Consider the following 8,299-nt stretch of genomic DNA (forward strand, 5'->3'; position numbering starts at 1 on the left):
ACATCGAAATAGGGAGTGAGCTAGGGAGCAGTGATCACAAAGAAATCAGATTTAGCATAGAATGGAATAGACCAGTAGGAGAAAATTCTGTTAAAGTGCCAGATTTTCGAAAAGCTGATTTTAATAGCCTAAGAAATTTTTTGGGTCAAATTGATTGGAAAGTCTTGGGTATGGGGTGTGGGCCGGTCTTGGAGCGAGACATGAACCCAGCGATAGGTGACTTAAATGGGGATTTCGATGTGGATTCAATATATAACTTATTTAAGAATATTCTAAACAAAGCACAGGAACGTAGTATACCATACAAATTGAATAGATCGAATACTAATGACCCAAAGTGGATAACAAAGAATTTGAAGAACCTTATAGGTAAAAAGAGAGCTTGGTACAAAAGGATTAAAAATGGGGAGGTCACTTTAGAACAGGAATTCGTACAACTGGTTAGAAATGTTAAAAAAGAGATAAGGAAAGCAAAAAGAAACTATGAAGTTCGCATAGCAGGGCAAGCAAAGACAAATCCTAAAGGGTTTTTTCAGTTATATCGTACTAAGACTAGGGAAAGGATAGGTCCATTAAAAACTGAGACAGGTCAAATAACAGATAGTGATGAAGAGATGAGTAGTATTTTTAATAAATATTTCGTATCTGTATTTACTAAAGAGGAACTTAACAATATGCCTTCAGCCGAACAAGTCTATGTGGGTGGGGACGAGAACAGGTTGACGAGTTTAGCAGTTACCAGGGAGGATGTTCTTAAACAAATAGTAAAACTCAAACCAAACAAATCCCCAGGGCCGGATGAAGTGTTTGCCAGGGTGCTTAAAGAATGCAAAGAGGAGCTTTGTGACCCACTGTCAACCATATTTAATAAATCAATAGAGTCAGGCAGAGTGCCAGAGTTTTGGAAAGTTGCTAATGTGATACCAGTTTTTAAGAAAGGAGATAGATCACTTGCGTCTAACTATCGACCAATTAGCCTAACGTCTATTGTGGGAAAGTTACTCGAATCTATAATAGCAAATAAAATTCGTCTTCATCTTGAAAAACATAAATTAATAATTGAGTCGCAACATGGTTTTATAAATGGCCGTTCATGTTTAACAAATTTGTTATCTTTTTATTCTAGCATTGTTGAGGCAGTTGATAGTGGTAAGGATTGCGATGTTGTATACCTTGACTTTAGCAAAGCTTTTGATACAGTGCCACATGAAAGACTGATTAAAAAAATAGAGTCTCATGGTATTGGGGGTGCTATATTAAGCTGGATTAGGGCATGGCTATACCAAAGGAAACAGAGAGTTAGTATAAATGGAATCAAGTCAGAGTGGGAAAATGTTGTAAGTGGAGTGCCTCAAGGCTCTGTCCTGGGACCTCTGTTGTTTATAATATATATAAATGATTTAGATTCAGGTTTGAGTAGCAACATTTGCAAATTTGCCGATGATACGAAAATCGGTAGGGAAATTAATTCGGAGGAGGACTCACTATCACTTCAAGTTGATCTAGATAGGGTTTTGAAATGGTCAAAGGATTGGCAGATGCAGTTTAATGCTGATAAATGTAAAGTTCTGAGGTTAGGTAATGATGATAGAGTTACAAGATACGAGCTAGATGGTGTTGTGATTGCGAAGTCGGATTGCGAAAGGGATCTAGGAGAAAATTCTGTTAAACTAGGAGAAAATTCTGTTAAAGTGCCAGATTTTCGAAAAGCTGATTTTAATAGCCTAAGAAATTTTTTGGGTCAAATTGATTGGAAAGGCTTGGGTATGGGGTGTGGGCCGGTCTTGGAGCGAGACATGAACCCAGCGATAGGTGACTTAAATGGGGATTTCGATGTGGATTCAATATATAACTTATTTAAGAATATTCTAAACAAAGCACAGGAACGTAGTATACCATACAAATTGAATAGATCGTATACTAATGACCCAAAGTGGATAACAAAGAATTTGAAGAACCTTATAGGTAAAAAGAGAGCTTGGTACAAAAGGATTAAAAATGGGGAGATCACTTTAGAACAGGAATTCGTACAACTGGTTAGAAATGTTAAAAAAGAGATAAGGAAAGCAAAAAGAAACTATGAAGTTCGCATAGCAGGGCAAGCAAAGACAAATCCTAAAGGGTTTTTTCAGTTATATCGTACTAAGACTAGGGAAAGGATAGGTCCATTAAAAACTGAGACAGGTCAAATAACAGATAGTGATGAAGAGATGAGTAGTATTTTTAATAAATATTTTGTATCTGTATTTACTAAAGAGGAACTTAACAATATGCCTTCAGCCGAACAAGTCTATGTGGGTGGGGACGAGGACAGGTTGACGAGTTTAGCAGTTACCAGGGAGGATGTTCTTAAACAAATAGTAAAACTCAAACCAAACAAATCCCCAGGGCCGGATGAAGTGTTTGCTAGGGTGCTTAAAGAATGCAAAGAGGAGCTTTGTGACCCACTGTCAACCATATTTAATAAATCAATAGAGTCAGGCAGAGTGCCAGAGTTTTGGAAAGTTGCTAATGTGATACCAGTTTTTAAGAAAGGAGATAGATCACTTGCGTCTAACTATCGACCAATTAGCCTAACGTCTATTGTGGGAAAGTTACTCGAATCTATAATAGCAAATAAAATTCGTCTTCATCTTGAAAAACATAAATTAATAATTGAGTCGCAACATGGTTTTATAAATGGCCGTTCATGTTTAACAAATTTGTTATCTTTTTATTCTAGCATTGTTGAGGCAGTTGATAGTGGTAAGGATTGCGATGTTGTATACCTTGACTTTAGCAAAGCTTTTGATACAGTGCCACATGAAAGACTGATTAAAAAAATAGAGTCTCATGGTATTGGGGGTGCTATATTAAGCTGGATTAGGGCATGGCTATACCAAAGGAAACAGAGAGTTAGTATAAATGGAATCAAGTCAGAGTGGGAAAATGTTGTAAGTGGAGTGCCTCAAGGCTCTGTCCTGGGACCTCTGTTGTTTATAATATATATAAATGATTTAGATTCAGGTTTGAGTAGCAACATTTGCAAATTTGCCGATGATACGAAAATCGGTAGGGAAATTAATTCGGAGGAGGACTCACTATCACTTCAAGTTGATCTAGATAGGGTTTTGAAATGGTCAAAGGATTGGCAGATGCAGTTTAATGCTGATAAATGTAAAGTTCTGAGGTTAGGTAATGATGATAGAGTTACAAGATACGAGCTAGATGGTGTTGTGATTGCGAAGTCGGATTGCGAAAGGGATCTGGGAGTTATGATTAGTAAGAATTTAAAACAAAAGGATCAATGCATAAATGTTCGTAATAAGGCAAATCGGACACTTGGATTTATTAATCGCAGCGTTAGTAACAAGACACCTGGTGTGGTTCTCAAGCTATATCTTGCTCTAGTTAGGCCCCATTTAGATTATGCAGTTCAGTTTTGGTCGCCATATTATAGAATGGATATAAATTCACTTGAACGTGTCCAGCGTAGGATGACTAAGTTAATTCCCCAAATTAGAAATCTTTCATATGAAGAAAGATTAACAAAGCTTAAGTTGCATTCACTGGAAAGGCGAAGAGTTAGGGGTGACATGATAGAGGTTTACAAGTGGATGAATGGACATAACCGGGGGGATATTAATAGGGTATTAAAAGTATCAACACAGGACAGAACACGAAACAATGGATATAAATTGGATAAGTTTAGATTTAGGAAAGACTTGGGTAAATACTGGTTCAGTAACAGGGTTGTTGATTTGTGGAACCAATTGCCGCGTAACATTGTGGAGGTGGGGTCCCTCGATTGTTTCAAGCACGGGTTGGACAAGTATATGAGTGGGATTGGGTGGTTATAGAATAGGAGCTGCCTCGTATGGGCCAATAGGCCATCTGCAGTTACCTTTGTTCTTATGTTCTTATGTTCTTATGTTCTTATGATTAGTAAGAATTTAAAACAAAAGGATCAATGCATAAATGTTCGTAATAAGGCAAATCGGACACTTGGATTTATTAATCGCAGCGTTAGTAACAAGACACCTGGTGTGGTTCTCAAGCTATATCTTGCTCTAGTTAGGCCCCATTTAGATTATGCAGTTCAGTTTTGGTCGCCATATTATAGAATGGATATAAATTCACTTGAACGTGTCCAGCGTAGGATGACTAAGTTAATTCCCCAAATTAGAAATCTTTCATATGAAGAAAGATTAACAAAGCTTAAGTTGCATTCACTGGAAAGGCGAAGAGTTAGGGGTGACATGATAGAGGTTTACAAGTGGATGAATGGACATAACCGGGGGGATATTAATAGGGTATTAAAAGTATCAACACAGGACAGAACACGAAACAATGGATATAAATTGGATAAGTTTAGATTTAGGAAAGACTTGGGTAAATACTGGTTCAGTAACAGGGTTGTTGATTTGTGGAACCAATTGCCGCGTAACATTGTGGAGGTGGGGTCCCTCGATTGTTTCAAGCACGGGTTGGACAAGTATATGAGTGGGATTGGGTGGTTATAGAATAGGAGCTGCCTCGTATGGGCCAATAGGCCTTCTGCAGTTACCTTTCTTCTTATGTTCTTATGTTCTTACAAAATTCAGTATAAGTCGTCACATCATCAATGGGTTCGAGATCGACCACAAGTACAGTTTCTAAATTAAGCAACTGACATATATGCAGAGCAATTGAACAATTGATATGTTTATCCTGCACTCCGCCCCCATCCTGTGGGCAGCGGTGGAATTACTAAATTTAAGTATATCAAAGTATTTTTAGTGTGAAAGGCTATTATTATGTGACTAATTTGTTGTATTCATAATAATACGGAGTGATGTTTAATTTATTTGGAAATACATCACAACTCAACAAAGAGTTGGTCGCTCTCAACATAATTAATGAGAAAATCCAATTATAATTAACCCAACAATTAATATAAATTGCAATTACAATTTACATAGACACACATCACAAACAACAAGCCCCTTGGGAATCTCTGCCAGCAGACTTTAACATTATGGTTATTGAAGGAAAGAAGAACCAGACAAATCCTCATCTGCTACGTATCTTGAGGTTATCTTGAGATGATTTCGGGGCTTTAGTGTCCCCGCGGCCCGGTCCTCGACCAGGCCTCCACCCCCAGGAAGCAGCCCGTGACAGCTGACTAATACCCAGGTACCTATTTACTGCTAGGTAACAGGGGCATAGGGTGAAAGAAACTTGGCCCATTTGTTTCTGCCTCGTGCGGGAATCGAACCCGCGCCGCAGAATTACGAGTCCTGCGCGCTATCCATCAGGCTATGAGGCCCTGATGTAACATTGCACAGATGCATATAGAAGCCAACTTGGCATCCGGCAGCTTCACTTACTTCACAGATGGATCAGTAGACCAGCAGGGACAAGAAACCAGAGCTGCAGTTAAAGCAGGAAACTCTGTAAATAGTTGGAGGCTCTCAAATGGGTGTTCGACTTTACAAACAGAGATGCTAGCCATTCAAAAGGCTTTGGAACATGTTCTTGCTGAACACCGACAACATGTTATCATACATACAGATTCGAGAACCGCCATTGAAACCTTGCAACAAGAACACATATGTGATAACATCCATCTGATCACAAATGTCTTGTCATTCATGCACACACTCAAACGACAAGGCCGACGGGTACTTATCAACTGGGTGTCAAGTCATGTGGGAATAATAGGAAATGATATTGCAGACGAAGCTGCAAAACTTGCAACTAAGAGAAGAAATGTAGACATTTACATACCACAGAGTCTATCACAGATTAAGAAAGTAATTAGAAACAGAGCAATGCAAAAGATGTACAGTGACCACAACTCAGCAGTTGCAACATCAGGATCTGCGGGTTTTGAAATTGAAATTGAAATAAGTTTTTGAGGTAAAATGCATACAAAGGGATGAGGTAGCTCAAGCTATTCTCACCCCGTTCAGTACATCGTGTTAATACATACATAGACACACATCACAAACAATAAACATATTACCGAACATTCTGAGAGATAAACATATACATTTCCTCCTTTACACAAGTAGTATGGCATCAGACGTACACATAAATACTTTTATGACCGAGGTATACTGTATACACAATTTGCAAGAGACATGCAGATAATTCAACAAAAGATTACAGTCTTGGTGCAAAATTCTTATATCTCTCAAGAATATCATCAACCTTTCCGTTGTGACACATCCAGGCTATTTGTTCAGGAACAGTCCTTATCTCAGTGTTTCTATATACATTAATCAACGGACAATCAAGAACATAATGGGCCAGGGTGTGAGGCCTTAACATACCACATAGTTTACACTTCGTGTCATTATCATGAACACCTATCCCATATTCCCAGTAATATTTGTACCCAAGCCTGAGCCGCATGTACACAGAGTCACTCCAAGCATTTCTCCTTTTACCATAAGTGAAATGGGTGTTTTGACTCACATACATGTAGTGTTGCATGGTTTGACTTCTCTCATACATTATACCTCTCCTCGCCACTCCCGCCTGTGCCTGAATATTTCTGATTTTGCTTCTTATTTGTCTCATTGTGAATTCACATTCAATGTCAACTTGTGGTTTTGATGTGGCACGTTTGGCCAAGTCATCCGCCACCTCGTTGAGCACTATTCCAACATGAGATGGAATCCACATGAATTTCACACTATGACCTTTCAGCTGTATCTCAGTTCAAGTTCAAGTATGTTTATTGAGATAAGCAATAAATACATCTCAAAGGGATAGAGTAGCTTAGGCTATTTCTACCCCCCTCTACTTCAAGTCCCTCAAGGGGCGCACAAATTCAGTGAGTACAAATAGACATATAACAGTACAAGAATCCCATTTAACATTGCATACAGCAAGTACAGCATATAATTGTTACATTCTTGGGGCAAAATTCTTGTAGCTCCTAAGTATACTGTCTATTATACCATTATCACACATCCAAACAATTTGATGTGGTACACTATTTATTTTCTTATTTCTATATTTTTCAATAAGGTGACACTCTAATACATAATGTTCTAATGTGTGGGCGTACGGCATACTACATTATTTACACTCCTTATCTTTTTCACTGACATCAACACCGTATTGCGAGATATATTTATATCCTAATCGTAATCTCATGTAAATTGAATCCTTCCAAGTAGACTTTCCTTTACCATAAGTGAAGGACGAATTTGTATTTATTATTGAATAATTCTTAAGTGTGTTACTACTGTCCACCATTGTCATTCTCTTTATCATTTCTTCACCCTCTTGGATCATCTTGATTCTTGTTTTTATTTGTTTCAATGTTAACTGACATACAACATCAACAAGAGTATTTTCAGTGGCTCTCTTCGCTATGTCATCAACTACCTCATTCAACAGTATTCCCACATGTGAAGGGATCCACATGAATCTTACTTTATACCCAGTTTTTTCTAGTCTCTTAACATTCTCTCTACACTCTATCACAATATTCTGATATACTGGGCGTCTGCTATTTAAAGACTCTAACGCTCCTCTGCTGTCAATAAAGAAGCAAGCATTTTTACCACATGTGACTACTTCCTGTAATCCTGCTAATACTCCTTGGAGTTCAGCCTGCGTTGAAGAGACATTGTCAGTTAAGCGGCGTCCAATAACAGTATCTACAGTGCCGATGTCAGTGTACTCCTTGATCAAGACTCCACATCCTGCCTTCCCATCCCTAGCTACTGACCCATCACAATATACATGTAGAGTGTTTTCCGTAGGCAAATTATACAATCATATGTTGCCCTCAGCTCTCCTATTTCATACATACTTTTTTTCTTTTGCAAGGGAGTAATTACTACATCTACATTACAATCCTCCCATGGTGGTGTAAATTTTCTCTTGGGCACAGCAATACACTCTGTAATAACATCATACTTTATAACATTATAACATAATTTATTCATATATACTCTCTTCTTCATCATACACTGTTCACTACTTCCCACCTTTTGAACCGAGAGGATTAATTCATTAGCTCCCCCACCTCTCATTAATCTAATGGCAGAGGCTACATTTATCTCTGAAATTCTATCCCCAATACTCTGCAGATTCAACTCCATCCTCATTATCTCAATCATAACATTTCTGTATCTCAGTTATCCTTTTCTTACAATCCTCAACTATGGACATGAAGACTGGGTTTCGACTGTTTAAGGACTCCAGTGCTCCTCGGCTATCGACAAATACAAAAACATTTTTGTCGTCATGACGTACTTCCTCCAAACATGCTAGAATGGCCTGCAGTTCAGCTTGTGTGGATGATATATAATTACTA

This window comes from Procambarus clarkii, chromosome 84 (assembly GCF_040958095.1).
Source record: "Procambarus clarkii isolate CNS0578487 chromosome 84, FALCON_Pclarkii_2.0, whole genome shotgun sequence".
Lineage (NCBI taxonomy): Eukaryota > Metazoa > Arthropoda > Malacostraca > Decapoda > Cambaridae > Procambarus > Procambarus clarkii.